Genomic DNA, 15,812 nt, shown 5'->3' on the forward strand with positions numbered 1-15,812 from the left:
TCTCTCTCTCTCTCTCGCTCTCTCTCTCTCTCTCTCTCTCTCTCTCACTCACACACACACACACATCTATTGTTTGATGCATTTTATTAAAGGTGAGAAAAACTGAACAGTGTAATATCGTTTACTGTCTTTAGACAAGTGGCTCTAATACTGACGAGGAACTTCGCAATACAGTGAGCTATGTATCTAATTATTTGTTGAAATGTTTACGACCGTGGGCCAGCTATTTGCTGGAGGCGATTACAGACCGTAGTTAAGGTCTCATAGAGGTTGATTAGAGACCGTCTTAGGCCTGTAATTAACAAATACAGTGAGGGAATTGGAACTTCTGGCATTCTGAATCTCTGGAGTGATGATCGTTAGAAGAATTTGTTTTCTGCTTATCGGGATTCTTGGTTAAATCTTTGTTAGATGTCGGTGTGCATTGTTCTTCTGGGTGATACTCATTGATGAAAGAGCAGCACATCAACCAATTGAGACAAAAGCACAAAAACTATTTTACACATGATTCTCAAAGATCATTTTATATGATTTATTTGTTTCGTTTGCTTGTATTATAGTTAAAGATTTTGTATTTCTGACTAATGTACATGTATTTCCACTGCTCTTTAGCTTAGAATCCCCGGTACTGTATTTTTTTTGTACAAAATTTTCTCGATATAACACTACATGAACTATTTGCAATTACTTGTTCCATACAAAAACACTCCTTCAAAACTATGACTTTAGATACAAATAAGTGGGTATTAACAGTATGGTTATTCTATTTCTAGAAACAATAGTTTTTTTGTTAGAACATTACTGAATGATCACAAAGAATGTTTAGTATGGAAAAGGTGTAGGAGTGAGAATATTCAACTGACATATGGAATATGTTATTGACGCTTGGAGACTAACAATTCGATATTGTTTTGAAGGATACTTCGCTTTATATGGCTCCTAGAACAGGATAGGCTTACATTTACTATAAGAATACATCTTCTTATTTGAGGAGTTCACATAGTTATACGTTTGTATTCAGTTCGTTATTTGGAGACCAACGGAAGATTAAAGGGGCCACAGAGGACTGGTACTTGATTGATTACAGTAATGAAGGATATCTTGAATGAATCGACTTTATAGTCTCTTCAATACTTTAAACGTGTTTTTGTTTTGTATTTTCATGAAAGATTAGAGGCGATAAAGGGAACATGTACTCATCTATCACAGCAATTAAACAAATGTTATCTAAACTATTATCATGTCGTCTTTTTATTATAAATGAAATATAGTATTTGATGTACTTATACGTCTTTCTCAGTTTTTATGATTTCCTAATTACCCGTTGTCATTATTCTGACCAATTCCTCAACCATAACATTTTATATACCGATAAGTGTCTCGTACTAAGGGAGCCACGGTGGCTAAGTGGGTAAGACGATGACTCGCTAGCCTGGAGGTTGCGTGTTCGATCCCTGCATTGGCCGAGAATGTTTATCGGGATTTTCCGACGCGGTTTCCTCTTGTCAGTGGTACAGGATGGAGGGAGCTGACAAGGACAGCTGCCTAGTCCATCGGATGAGACGAAAAGACGTGATCCCATGTATACATTGGCATGCACGTAGAAGATCCCTTGGCAGTTGGAATTCGATATAAGAGTAGCCATAGTGCCACTGCCCCGGCAAAATTTCCTTCATAGCACACTGCATGGCGCATGCCCGTCTTCATTAGCCCAGTCGGATCAGAACAGTGGGACGTTAAACCCCATTTAATTTCATTTCATTTGTCTCTTACTAAAAACAGGATAACACTAACATAAAAGGATATTACGCCAGGAAAAGGAAGTTCGGGTGAAAAGATTATTTTTAACAAACATTTTACTACCGTTTTTTTATATAAGTAATTGCTTACATGATATATATCGACATGTTCGTATTCAAGCACTACATGTCTATATCTCATTCACGCGCCGTTCACAAGGCCACGCCCAGTTTGGCCTCGGGCTGGAAATCTGTGAATGGCGCCAATAAGTCCTGACAGGATGTCACGTGCCGCGAGAATACTTGTATTTGTACTTTTTGATTGACATCATCCCAATAAAGGGTTTGTTTGAGGCTTCCGTAGTGATAGTGCATTATGTAAGGTGTCACATATTTTCTAATTTGGGTCAATTTAAAATCGTCCCATTTACTAGTCAGTGAACGAATTAAATTCTGACCTGAAAAGATAAAAACCCAATATCACGAATTGTTTATTTTCTTTTAAGTGCGATTAATATCGTGCTAAATGAAGCAGATCAGAGCTAATATAATAAAGCCATGTGTTTACACTATGATCTATATAATATATCGTGGATACAGGTCGTATTATACTTAACTTATTGTTTTTCTTAACCCCATAAATATATTTCTGTTCAGAAGCACGCGAGTCCTACATTTTATGACTATGTTTATATAGGTATAACTGACAAGCAAGGAAAATCCCAACATCGCGACCAAACTCATAAAAGCATCTTTTCGTAGAGAGGGTCCGTCTCGCCGATCGTAAAAATGACATAAAGTTATTTTTTCTCCTAATTTTGCGTGCGTCAACCGTTCGTTAACTTCACACATTTGAAAGACAAAGCTTACATAATAATTTTGTTACAAAAATAAAATGATTAAAATCTGTGAGAATAAAGAATGTTCTTTTTAACACAGATCTGCACCCAATCGTCTCGACGTTCGTAAAAATGACATAAAGTTATTTCTTCTCCGTCGTTTCCGTCAGCTTTTCGTTAACTTCACAGTTTGAAAAACAAAGCTTACATAATAATTTAGTTACAAAAATAAAATGATTAAAATATTTGAGAATAAAGAATGTTCTTTTTAACACAGATCTGAACCCAATCGTCTCGACGTTCGTAAAAATGACACAAAGTTATTTCTTCTCCATCGCTTCCGTCAACTTTTGGTTAACTTCACAGTTTAAAAGACAGCTTATATAATAATTTAGTTGCAGAAAAAAACAAATGATTAAAATCTGTGAGAATAAATATTTTTTTTTAAAACTAGATCTGAATTCCATTGTTATAATAATAATCTGTTCTCGTATCCTAGTATCCACTATATATGTCAATACGTTTCTTACAATCTACCACCCAACTAACTATAAGCCTTTCTTTCGTGTCGGCTACGTTACTAAAGGCCAACAGCAATAATACAGAATAACGTTCTGGGGATTCGAAGCTAAATAGTACATCCGGTTTTCCGACATATTGTAACCATCTCGTACGATGTCTGATTTGACAGAGTCCACTGTATATCAAAATACTTGAAATATAATTCGTTCGGTGTTAATCCCTTTGAATTAATATGTATGCACATGGGTTATATCCAATACTTCACTCTCTGGAAAACGTAGACTACTTTTCTAATGTACCAACTACACCATTTTATCTCCTTTAGAATGGTTATTCTGGAACCGGTACATCTCCAGTATTATCTTTCAAATTCACCAACAAACGTCCTTTTTTTTATTTTAGATGTAATTTACCATTTTCACACTTACTGTAGACACGACGCATAATTAAACCCTACTTAAATTTTATGCTTTCAAACACAACTATGTTAAGAAATAATGCTATTAGCGAAGTATTTAGGAAAAAGAAATGAACTGAAATGAAATGACGTTTATCTTCTCGCAATGCTGTACCTAAATGGCTAATGAAGACGTGCATATGCCATGCAGTGTATAAGGAAATTTTGCCCTGGCAGTGGTGTTGTGGCTTATTCCTTTTCCAAACTGTCATAGAATCTTTAAATGAAATGAAATGAAATGCGGTTTAACATCCTACTGTTCTGCTCCTAAACTGGGCAAATGAAGACGGGCATACGCCATACAGTGTGCAATGAGGGAAATTTTGCCCGGGCAGCGGCACTACGGCCTACTCTTATATCGAATTCCAACTGCCAAGGGGTCTTTTACGTGCACGCCAATGTGTACACAGGACCTAGGTTTTTCGTCCCACCCGAACGACTTGTCAGGCCCCCCGTCCTGCATCACTGACAAGGAGAAACCACGCTGGAAAATCTGGATTAACTTTCTCGGCCAATGCAGGGATCGAACGGCCGACCTCCAGGCTAGCGAGCCAGCGCCTTATCCACTTAGCCACGTGATCCCCCATAGAATCTTTAAAGCACTTACAATGGCATATATGCGACGTCGAATTTTCGCTAAAATTCGAATGACTAGACATTTGCCCCCACAAGTCATCCCTCCTGTACCACATAGGGTAACCAGGCTGGAAAACCCCAAGGAACTTTCTCGACCAAAACCACGAACGAACTCTTGTTAGTGGGCCAGTGCTATACTCAACGATCCATCGTGGCTTCCAAAGTCTATCGCAAAATAAAACATAACCTGCATCTCCACCTTCTGTTTTTCGAATTCTATTAGAGATATTTCTTCCCAATTAAACGATTGATTCGGCACACTTTAGTGCAGCCCAAAAAATCCCTAAGGTTCTTCCCGGCCTCGATCGATACTCGAAATCGGGATCCACGGCTCGAGCAACAATTTTGATTGCGAGGATCTTCATTGTATATTTTGATCCTTATTTGAACACCAGGGCCACGATGTTCCTCGCAACCATGCTTGACAACAATATCAACCTCATCTGGAAACTGCTAAATTCCGAGTCAATTTATAAACTTAATGCCGCTTAACTGAACTGAAAATAGAACAAAAAGGAAATCGTGTATAGTCTGAATGTAGCTACCAGAAAGGAATAATACTGGTATAACTGATAGTATTGAATTCATCTGATGTTGTACTGGACTTTTTAACACCAGCGTAATGATCTACTCTGGGTTTCTATGCTATAGCACAACAATTCGAAAGAAGTATTCATTTGGCCGGATGTGAGTTGATTTCATTATGGTGTAGATTAGCGTGCGCTTTAGATCGTAATGTCTATCATTGATTCAACTTATCGTGGTTTCAATGTCCAGCTTGTGCGTGGCAATGAGTAGGGTCACCTATCCAACCTCTTTAATTTTCTCCACGTCGTCCAATTTCCTCAGTCGGCCAAAGACTCATGCGCGCACGCGAATTATTGAGATACAAACTGAACCATATGTTAGTCCCAAAATGGCCTGGTTTTTGTCGAATGATGTTAAATCTTATTGGATTTTGAACTACGGAAAGCGGAGATGCTTATAGACACACATTGCTATCAACCGATCTCGTTAATGCAACATTAAACGATTTTAGTCATGTTATAAGTTAGCTTAAATCCCCAGTGTGTTGACGTTCATATGGATCATAAACAAAACCAGCTAAACTAATCAGTCAACTGATTCATGTAACGTCGTTCTGAAGCTGTACAGGACACATCTCTCCTCAGATTTCACCAATAACATAAATGTTAATAATCGTCGCGATAGCCGACTCTAACTTTTCTCCAAATCTTAGTTGGGTTGAATTTTTACAATAGATTTTGCATGAGGAATAAGCTCCCGTCCGCCCCTGCCCCCACCCCCCACCCAAAAAACCAATATTGATATGTGTATGCGGGGAAGAGGGAGGGTCCCCCCACCCCCAGTGTCGCCGAGTAATATCTTGCTGTGTGAAACATGCTACAGTCGATTTGTAGCATATCTGACCCATGGTATATGTTTGATACTGGTTAAGCATTATGATTGTGATTGTAATGTTGAAAACCACATTGAAACCGCGAGGGGGCGCGCAAAACCCCAAGGGGGTACAAAAACTCAAAACCATGACGGACAGCGCGTCATTGGAAATAGCATACAAGTAAACACGTGACTATTCGCTATATATTTCAACTTTTGTAATACTCCGCCCCGCCCTAATCCCTTTAAAAATGGTCTGTGACCGTAGTTAAGAGGAGGCTGACATATTCCATAGAAGTTGATGAGATCCAAGAACAGACCCACTATTTGACTCCTAGTACTAAACCATTAACGACAGAATATCCAAAATAAACTGATTGAGGGGGCTTTATCACGCTCACCTTTTCAAGGTGAGTAGTATTCCGAACGTGTTCTGACTGTCACCAGTTCGTCTACACATCTTGAAAACATCAAAGCGGTGCAGTTTTTATTTCAAAGACGACACTCACCAAGGAGACCAACTGTCTGTAGACAGTGTCAGATTCATAAACCCCGTTTACATTACAAATTTTAAGAGTGCCAGGAACGGTACCTGGCACGGCACGGTTAATTTTTTTTGTAGTGTAAACGGGTCCAACATAAGCGTGTCGTACTGAGTACCGTGCCAATCTGGCCCACTGAAATGAGGTGGTCTTGGCACGGTACCAGGCGCGGCGCGATTAAATTTTCTTAGTGTAAAAATAACCCCGTTTACATTACAAATTTTAAGCGTACCAGGTACGGTACCAGGTACGGAACGCTTTTTTGTAGTGTAAACGGGTCAAACGTAAGCGTGCCGCGCCTGGTACGGTGTCAATCTGGCCCACTAAAGTGAGGTGGTCTCGGGACGGTACCAGGACCGGCTCGCTTTAAATTTTCGTAGTGTAAACACTAACCGGTCTGAGCACGGATTACTGCGCATGCGTCAAATGAACCTTGACCTTTTTCCCCGCAAACTTTGGCAGCTCTGTCATCAGTTCTTTCAAAATGGCTGCTCAAACTAAAACAACCATCATAATTGTTTTCATCTGGGTAATTTATATAGGGACTGAAATTAACTTTTCTGTGAAGAGTTCCACATTTAGCGTGCTTGGCACGCTTCTGAGGCCGGTTATTTTAGAGTAATCTAAACGGGTCAATTTCTTGAAATTTTTCGCGGCCTGGTGCCGTGTCCAGAACGGCACGCTTATCGCGGCCAAGTGTAAACGGGGCTTTAGACGCGTCTATAAATAATTCAAGGTCTTGAAAATAGAGATATTGCTAGGAAAGTTAGCGAGCTAAAATCATGTATATAGAAATAGTAATTATCAATGGTAATTACACGCCTAGATCTTTTTTTGTAATCGATTATGAATTTGTCTTTTTTTATTTCAAAACTGACCCGTGTCGTAACCACGATATCTTAACTAAAGTTCTTGCCTATGTATGGTTACGTACTTTTATCCCAAATATGGTAATGTTTTCGAAATGATGGAAACTAGAAAATCATTTTTATTATTTTTTCGTTTAGTGGGCCAAATTCTTTTTCCTAAATATGATAATCTTTCGAATTGATCGAAGTCTAAAAAACAAACATTATTAATTTTTGTATAGTGGGCCAAAATAAGCCTAGTCATTTTATATGAGAGAGAAAGAGAGAGAGAGAGGTGGAGTTTAACGTGCACTTGACACAAACTAGGTCATTTCGGTACTAACATATGTTTCAATTTTATTTCAATAATTCGCTTGCGCGTAGGGGTCTTTAGCAGTGGTAGGAAACCGGAGGACCCGAAGAAAACCCACGAGGTTATACAGGCGACTCTACTACTTGTCACGTATGCGCTAACTATTCGGTCATCCACCCACCCACCCCCTCACCGTCATTTTATTAACCTATATAAATAACCCAATATATGGAAGAAACATTTAATGTATAATTAATGAATTAGTTTAGCAAAACAGATAATATGATTATTAAACGATATAATCTCATTTTACAACTTCAAATTACATTTCTACTTTTAGCCGGTACACATAACTACGGAGGATTGCTTAACGCCCTTTTGACAAGAATATCATTTTTATTTTTCGCTTTAATATCCCTTTTGTCTATACCCCGAGGCTACATATTAACCTGTCTGATACAACATGTAAGTAATCTTCTTAAAAGTTTATAATAAAAAGTTTAGACCTTGGGGTTGTTTTGTACAATATGTGAGTTGAAATGTATAAAAGTACATAACGTATTTCATTTTCCACTTTATGTTTATCTAACATAATATTCAGTAGTTTTGTACTTTATTACGGCCCACTCTATGTATATATAAAAATTCAGTATAACCTAATCCGCCCTTACAATCCTTGGTGTAGTTTTGTCCAGTTTTTAGGTTGAAATATATAATAGTACATAATTATCGTAATTCATTTTCCACTCCGTGTACATGGAAATTTAGTATAATCTAATGCGTCCTCATAACCGCTAGCGTAGTTTTGTCCAGTGTTTGGGTCAGAATATATAATAATACATTATAATGGATTTCATTTTTCCACCCTGTCTATATAGAATATAATATTTAGTATAATCTAATCCGCCCTTATAACCCTTGGCGTAGTTTTGTCCAGTATTTGGGTTTAAAGATATAATAGTACATTATAATGGATTCCATTTTCCATCCTGTCTACAATAATACTAACATACGAGTACAACATACGTTAGTTTGCTATGAGAACTCCTCAAATTAGAAGTAGTATCAGGTTTTATAAAAAGAGAGAGCATATCTGACTCTTTCAGAATTGCTAGGATTCATCTTTCCAAAACTTTCCAAAATAACTTGGGTAGTCCGGAATAGTTTATTACCAACTACGTTATGAGGAGGTTGTGTTCTGGCTTTTAAGACGGTGCTCAGACGAAATGCTGACAGCGCCCAATCTAGAGACAATCGGAAAAGGGGAACCTTCTCTAGACGTTGTCCGACACTTTTACTAGGGAGGTTCATCCTACACTTCTAATTCCCACAGAAGTTGGGGGGTTGGATGGCTTAGTGGTTAGCACGTGCGCGCTGTATCATTAAGCCTGTCATTGAGTCAACTGGTGTGGTTTCGAATCCCCGGTTGTACGTGACAAGGAGTAGGGTCGCCTGTCCAACCTCGTGGGTTTTCTCCGGGTCCTCCGGTTTCCTCCCACTGCTAAAGACCCCTACGCGCAAGCCAATTATGGAAATAAAATTGAACCATATGTTAGTCCCGAAATGACCAAGTCTGTGTCGAGTGGACGTTAAACCCCATTTCTCTCTCTCTCTCTTTCTCCCGCAGAAGTTTTATAAACCAGTTCGGTGAAAAAAAGTTATTATACTATAATGCACGTTCAAAACATGAATGGCTGTATCCGTGTCCCATTTCTTAATTGCATAGTGGATACAGGACTGTTCCGTTTAATTTGCGTAGGGTATGAACCATTAAAATCTACCAGCACCCTTGGCCGCAAGCTGTGCTGCCCCGGATTATGGATGTCGTACATAAAGGAGGTTGTCTAGAATTGCTGATACTGCTACTTCTTATTTATTAATATAGGAAGCTTATATGGTTGTCACTTTCTTACATTGTTTTATATTTATTTTTGTTTTTAACCTAATAAAAATGTTATTTTTGTATGTATGTGGGTCGAGACCAGGTACTCAAAAACAACTGTTGGGTTGAAAATGAAAGGATTTTAAAACATCACGTCAGTAATTTAATCCACGTGGTAGGTTTTTACTTTGAAGATATAGAAACACATTACTGGAAAACTTTGTATCAAGACGCCGGATGTCCTCAAACTTGTCTGTCATATCTTCTGTCCTTGCTATTTTTGTACAAATGTGACAGCTTTCATAAGTCAAGCCTCTTGATCAGACAGTAAAATAACCGTCCCAGATGCAACAAAATATTTGTGGTGTTCTTTTTCAAAGTCAAATTCGGTATAAATAAGACACAGACCTTTCATGAGTTAAAAAAAGCAACGTTTCAACAATCGACTTCTTGTTGTTTTTAAGCACATGAACAGGTGCAGATTAAAGAAGAGGGCAAACATTCTGAAAGGACTAAATTTGGAAATATATTTGTAAATCGATTCAGTCCATACAGAGTTAAACACTGAACATAAATTTCAAGCTGTTTAGATAATAACCTTAATGGCTATAGCATTCGCAAAAAATTCTGCGACGCTTTCAAGGGTAGAAACTCTAACAGTAAATTTGAAAATTCTCTAATTTAAGAAATCTGAACCAAATCAGATGTAGTATACAATGTTTTAGAAAAAGCAAGCATACGCTGTCTTGAACAAGACACCTGCCATAACTTATATTTAAGTGGTAGAAATTTTAGCATTTATTTTGAGAAATCTCAAATAAATGAGATAATACGATGTTTTAGAAAAACAAGAGTACCCTCTGCAGTAGTTATATTTCATTGCAGCCTAATTTTGAGATACAGTATCGGGTGTTTTAGAAAAATCAAGCATACACTACCTTGTGCAAGACACCCTTCAGTGCCTATGTTTAATTGGTTCGATAATTTGAACTCGAATTTTTTAAATATTATTTCACTTGGTTTTGAATTTCTTTATTGTTGAGGATCTTCTAAAATATATTTTAATTATCTATCCATGTTTGCATACGATGTTGTTAAGTTATAAATCCCAACATAAAATGAGACCGCGGTTGCTCTGTGAGTAAGGCGCTGGCGGTCTAACTAGGTGGTCCAGGGTTCGAACCCGGTGTTGACCGAGGAAGTTATCCGGGAATTTCCAGCGTGATTTCCTCTTCCCAGTTGTGTGGGGCGGATAGCCTGGCAACGAAACGTGTACACGTTGGCGTCCATATAAAAGAAACTTTGACAAGAATTTAAAAAAACCCAGTAGGCCGATATAGCGCCACTGTCCGGGTAAAATTACCCTCGTAACAGATGGTGTGGCATACACTCGTCTTCATTAGTCCAGCCTATGCAGAAAAGTGGTACTTTAAACCCCAACTCATTTGCAACATAAAATATCCGTAAGCTGTTTTTATGATTTATTAGGTGTCGAATACAAGTTGCTAAAACACTTTATGGAAGATACGCTATATTTTGGTTGTTTTTTCGTATATGACGTAGGACGCGTGGCTTTCGAAGCGGATAAGGTATCGGGAGGTTTAGTTGTGACAGCTAGAAACATAGTGGACATGACAGTTTACTCTCCACCATAAATCATCTATTCATTTAATACAAGTTTCGGACCATAAATAGTGTCATTATGTTCACTCTTGAATGACTATGATGGGGTATCGGACGAGACGTCGTAAGCTACGCACACGCTATTTATGTACCAGTTTTAGAGTAGGGGATAAGGGAAAGAACGTAAAATAAATGTAACGGACGAAGTTTTGTGACATATCTAGCGCCAAATTTTCTTGGGCTCTTCTTTGGTTTTATAACGAAATGATGTAAGATTTTAGTAAGGAAAGCGACAGCGAGGACACATTTTCTGTTTAGATTGCAGCCTTTTTGACGCGTATCGTTGCGTAACAATTTTTGACAATCTCTAATTCATAGTACATGTTTATACACAGGGTATCATTTAGTTCAGCCATTTCCATTTTCACATTATCAAGGGTTAAAAGGACAACTGACTATTGACATACGTAGAGGTGATTTTCTAATTTTAAAATGATAAACAAAATACAAAAAGTTTTATTATTTCGATACTAGTTTTGAATGACATTTTGAACATGTTTATGCTTCGAACTCCACTCCTAGCTCAGTGTAAGTCGTGGTGGCTCGTTGGGGTGGGTGTGGGGGCGCTGACTCACTAACAAATAGGGTGGGGGCATTTTCTACCCAAGTTTTAATTAGAATTTCTAACGATTCTCAGGTAGCATAAAGTATCAAAAGTACCAGCGCAAATTCTTGAAAGTAATCAGGATTCGGATAGCTATCAATCAAACAAGCCCAATATGATTACAGTAGATTCTAGACGTACATTACTCTCTGTTAAGTAAAACAGCCATATTGTGCATTTAAGATAGCTAGACCGGTAGTCATATGGTCACGCATGACAATCGATTGACGTTAAGATCTTATTTTGATAGATAAAAGCCAGTGCTGGGGTGTAGCTGATTTTTTTTATTATTTTTAATTTTTGTTTATTATTTTATTTATTTTTTTATTTTATTTTATTTTTTGTATGTGTGTGTGTTCCACTTTCCAACTTTCCAAAAACTTTTCATCAGTATGCGAAATGATAAATCAGATTAACCCAATTCAGTTATTGCAGTTATTATTTTTTTATCAAATAAAAGAGTTTTAGCTCCTTTAAATTGTTTGCCCTGGTCTTAAGAAGGGAAACAAATATTTCTGTTTAGTTCATATTTAATGTTGACTTGTTATAAGGCACAGCGAGATTAATGTTGGGTATATACAAGTTTATTAAACATTAATAGTAATATGTACACATCTATTGTATTTGCTCAGGATATGCCTACACGATAGGAACGGGGGAATTGGTAGTTTTGAGGTGATGGAGTGCGGAAAAGTTGTGCTTCAAATGCCGGATTGGGGGTTGAGATTCGACTGATTTTCTGTTCTGAACTAGGACTAGTAATTCTTTAACCACTAACTTCCTTGTTAAATCCAGGATAAGCCTACACGATAGGAACGGGGGAATTGGTCATTTTGAGATGATGGAGTGTGCTTCAAATGCTGTGATCAGTATAGAATTCCGGATTGGGGGTTGAGATTCAACTGAGTTTCTGTTTTGAACTAGAACTAGTAATTCTTTAACCACTAACTTCCTTGTTAAATCCACGACACCTCTTGCCCTTTAACACATTGACTAATGAACGTTTTTGAAAATCTGATTTTGTTCTGCACCTAGCTGTGACGTCATTTTTATAGATGATTTACCTATTTCATGTCTGTTTACCTCCTGTTCCTGTCCCGCCCCAAAATTACGAATATTTACTCAAACCGGGCAGACAATATAAATTTAAAACACTACTCATCCTTTCTGACCAACAGGTTAACAGAATTGCTACGCAAAAGGTTCAAAAAGTGGGGAAGAAAGTGTTCTATAAATATCTGCATAAAATCACGCTTACAGGATCATCAGTCGGAATCCAACATAGTCAATAAAAATCAAACACAATCGCCCATCTAAGTATAAAATATTAAAAGGCCAATAGACAATTCCACCAATTCAACAAGTACGTGTATCACCATACTGTTTCGTCTATATGACAAATATGTTGGAATAATATTTTGTCTTGATTTAATTTAAATAAAAATATCACTTAAATAAATTTCTGAAATACAGTGTTATTATATCGCTTTAATCCGATAAGTACTCAGCACTTACTATCTCTAAAACACCTGATATCACTTCCCATTTATAATCATTGCTAACACGCATACGAGCTTGCCGTCTATTCGTTAGTTTCCTTCTAGAACATCCAACAACTCATTTTGTTTTTGGAAGCTCATAAGGTCAACCGTTTTCTTTCTTCCGTAGTTATGCTATTATATTTGATTGCTAATAGAAATTTGTCAAGAAATTACATATTGATTACAACCAAAGTATAACCCAGTCATAGAGAGAGAGAGTCTGCATTTAGATTCGGAATTTTAATGAAAAAATAAACATTTTTGTCGAAGACATCAAGAGTCTGCCAACTTGCATTGTTACCTATAATAAAGTATGATATTGTTGGCATCAAAGCGAACCAAGAAATCTTCTCTCTACGTCAAGCGGCTACATGTTAATGAATATTTATGAGGTATCGGTGACCAGCAACTATAATTTCGTGAAAGCTAATTGGTCAATCGCCTAGCTGACCAGGGGTGGTATTGCAAAGGCACAGCTGCTGTCCACAACAGGACTGGTCAATAATTAAACAGGAAGACATCGGACTAATCAGTTTAGCCATGGGTGATCGTAGACTAGATCAACTGTACATTCATTTTCTATACATTAAATTGAACTTTATACGCAGTGTAGAAGACTTGGAGTTCGAAACAACAAGCCAATGAATGCTAATCAGTATATTGAAAAATAACTGGAAGCAGATGATATGGCGAAAGGGTGAAATTTAATCATCATTTTTACGACTGATTATAAGTAATGTTTACAAATGTATCAACCGGATACATTGCTTACTTCACAATTAATTTACCGATAGTTTAAATGGATCAACAAATAAAATGGATCAACTTATAAAAGTTACTATTTTTCACATAATTAAATGTAGAATAAACATAAATTGCATAACATTTATTTGAAATACTTTGTACTGACAAAGTACATCATTCCTATCAATATCAATCAATTTCGAACGTTATCAAAACATCAACTTTTAATTTCCTCACGCGGATACCGATAACAAAATGTTAGCATTATCATAATATCTATTTCAACAACCTGTTAATATCATATCAATTTCATTAAAACACCAACTTTTTACATGCATGGTTTGTAGTAAATGTGTTGTTCATATGTATGTGTTGTTCATATGTAGGGTGGTGGTGGATAGCCGAATGGTTAGCGTGTGCATGTTGTATCAACTGCCGATGTTTCGATTCCCAGGTTGTACGTGACAAGCAGTAGGAGTGCCTGTCCAACCTTGTGGGTTTCCTACCACTGCCAAAGACCCCTACGCGGAAGCGAATTCTTAAAATAAAATTGAACCTTGTGTTAGTCCCGAAATGACCTAGTTTGTGCTGAGTAGACGTTAACCCCCCCCCCCCCCCCCAGCTCTCTCTCTCTCCCTCCCTCTCACTATTTATATGTATGTCTATGTCTTGTTTATATCTATGGTTTATGGTATGAAATGGGGTTAAACGTCCTACTGTTCTGCGCAGGTTGGGCTGGTTTGTGGTATGTGTATTTGTTATTTATATCTATGGTTTGTAGTATGTCTATGTGCTGTCTGTATATATGGTTTGCTTACACGTATGGTTTGTGGTGTATATGTTGCTTACGTCTATGGATTGTGGTTTTATCTGTTACTTACATCGATGAATTGTTTTATATGTGTTACTTACATCTATATTAGTAAGTGCAGGGGGACGGCACTACACATAAAACAAAATCTACAAGATAAACCTGCGGACAAGACAGAAAATAGACATTGCACCAAATAAACAAATATAAAATCAAGTGAATGGATCCGGGGGCCAGTCGTAAGCGTCCACTGCGCTGTACAGTTCCGGGTCTGTAGTGACACAGACCTCACTCAAATTTGAAAACAACCAGGAATACAACCCAAAGAAACCTTTGTGCAATGACAGCATGAGTCATGATCTGCTATATGCTACACGAAATACGAATGTAAGCATATGTAGTAAAATTCAACTATACAAGTAACCATATCGGTGGAATGTATAAAAAAAGTAGTCTAAACCTAAATGCTCTAAAATCAATAAAGAAACGTTTCAGTATTCAATACACATAGGCCACATAAAAAAACTGAATACAAAGAAGCAAAAGGAAATGTAGACTGTGATACGTATTGCTTACATCTGTTTTGATTGGTGTCTGTTTTGCTTACATCTATGGTTTGCAAGATATGTGTTGTTTACATATATGGTTTGTGGTGTATGCGTTCTTTACATATATATTTTGTGGTGTATCTGTTACTTACATCTATGGTTTGTGATATATGTGCTCCTTACATTGATGGTTTGATTGGTATGTGTTTGTGATAGATGTGTTTGTGGTGTGTATGTTCTTACATGTATGATTTGTCTTATTATGTGTTGTTTACATCTATGATGTGTGCTAATATCTATGGTTTGTGGCATATGTGTTGCTTAGATCTATGATTTGTAGTACATGTATGGTTTGATTGGTATGATTGATGGTTTGATTGGTATGTGTTTGTGATAGATGTGTTTATGGTGTGTATGTTCTTACATCTATGATTTGTCTTATTATATGTGTTGCTTACATCTATGATGTGTGGTACATGTGTTGCTAATATCTATGGTTTACGGCATATGTGTTGCTTAGATCTATGATTTGTAGTATATGTGTTGCTTAAATCTATGGTTTGATTGGTCTGTGTTTCTCACATCGATGGCTTGTGCTATATCATGTGTTGTCTACATATAAAGTTTGCTGTGTATATGTTGCTTACATCTATAGTTTGTCATATGTTTTGCTTACATCTATGGTTTGTGGCACATGTGTTG

This window comes from Patella vulgata, chromosome 5, assembly GCF_932274485.2.
Source record: "Patella vulgata chromosome 5, xgPatVulg1.2, whole genome shotgun sequence".
NCBI classification, from domain to species: domain Eukaryota; kingdom Metazoa; phylum Mollusca; class Gastropoda; family Patellidae; genus Patella; species Patella vulgata.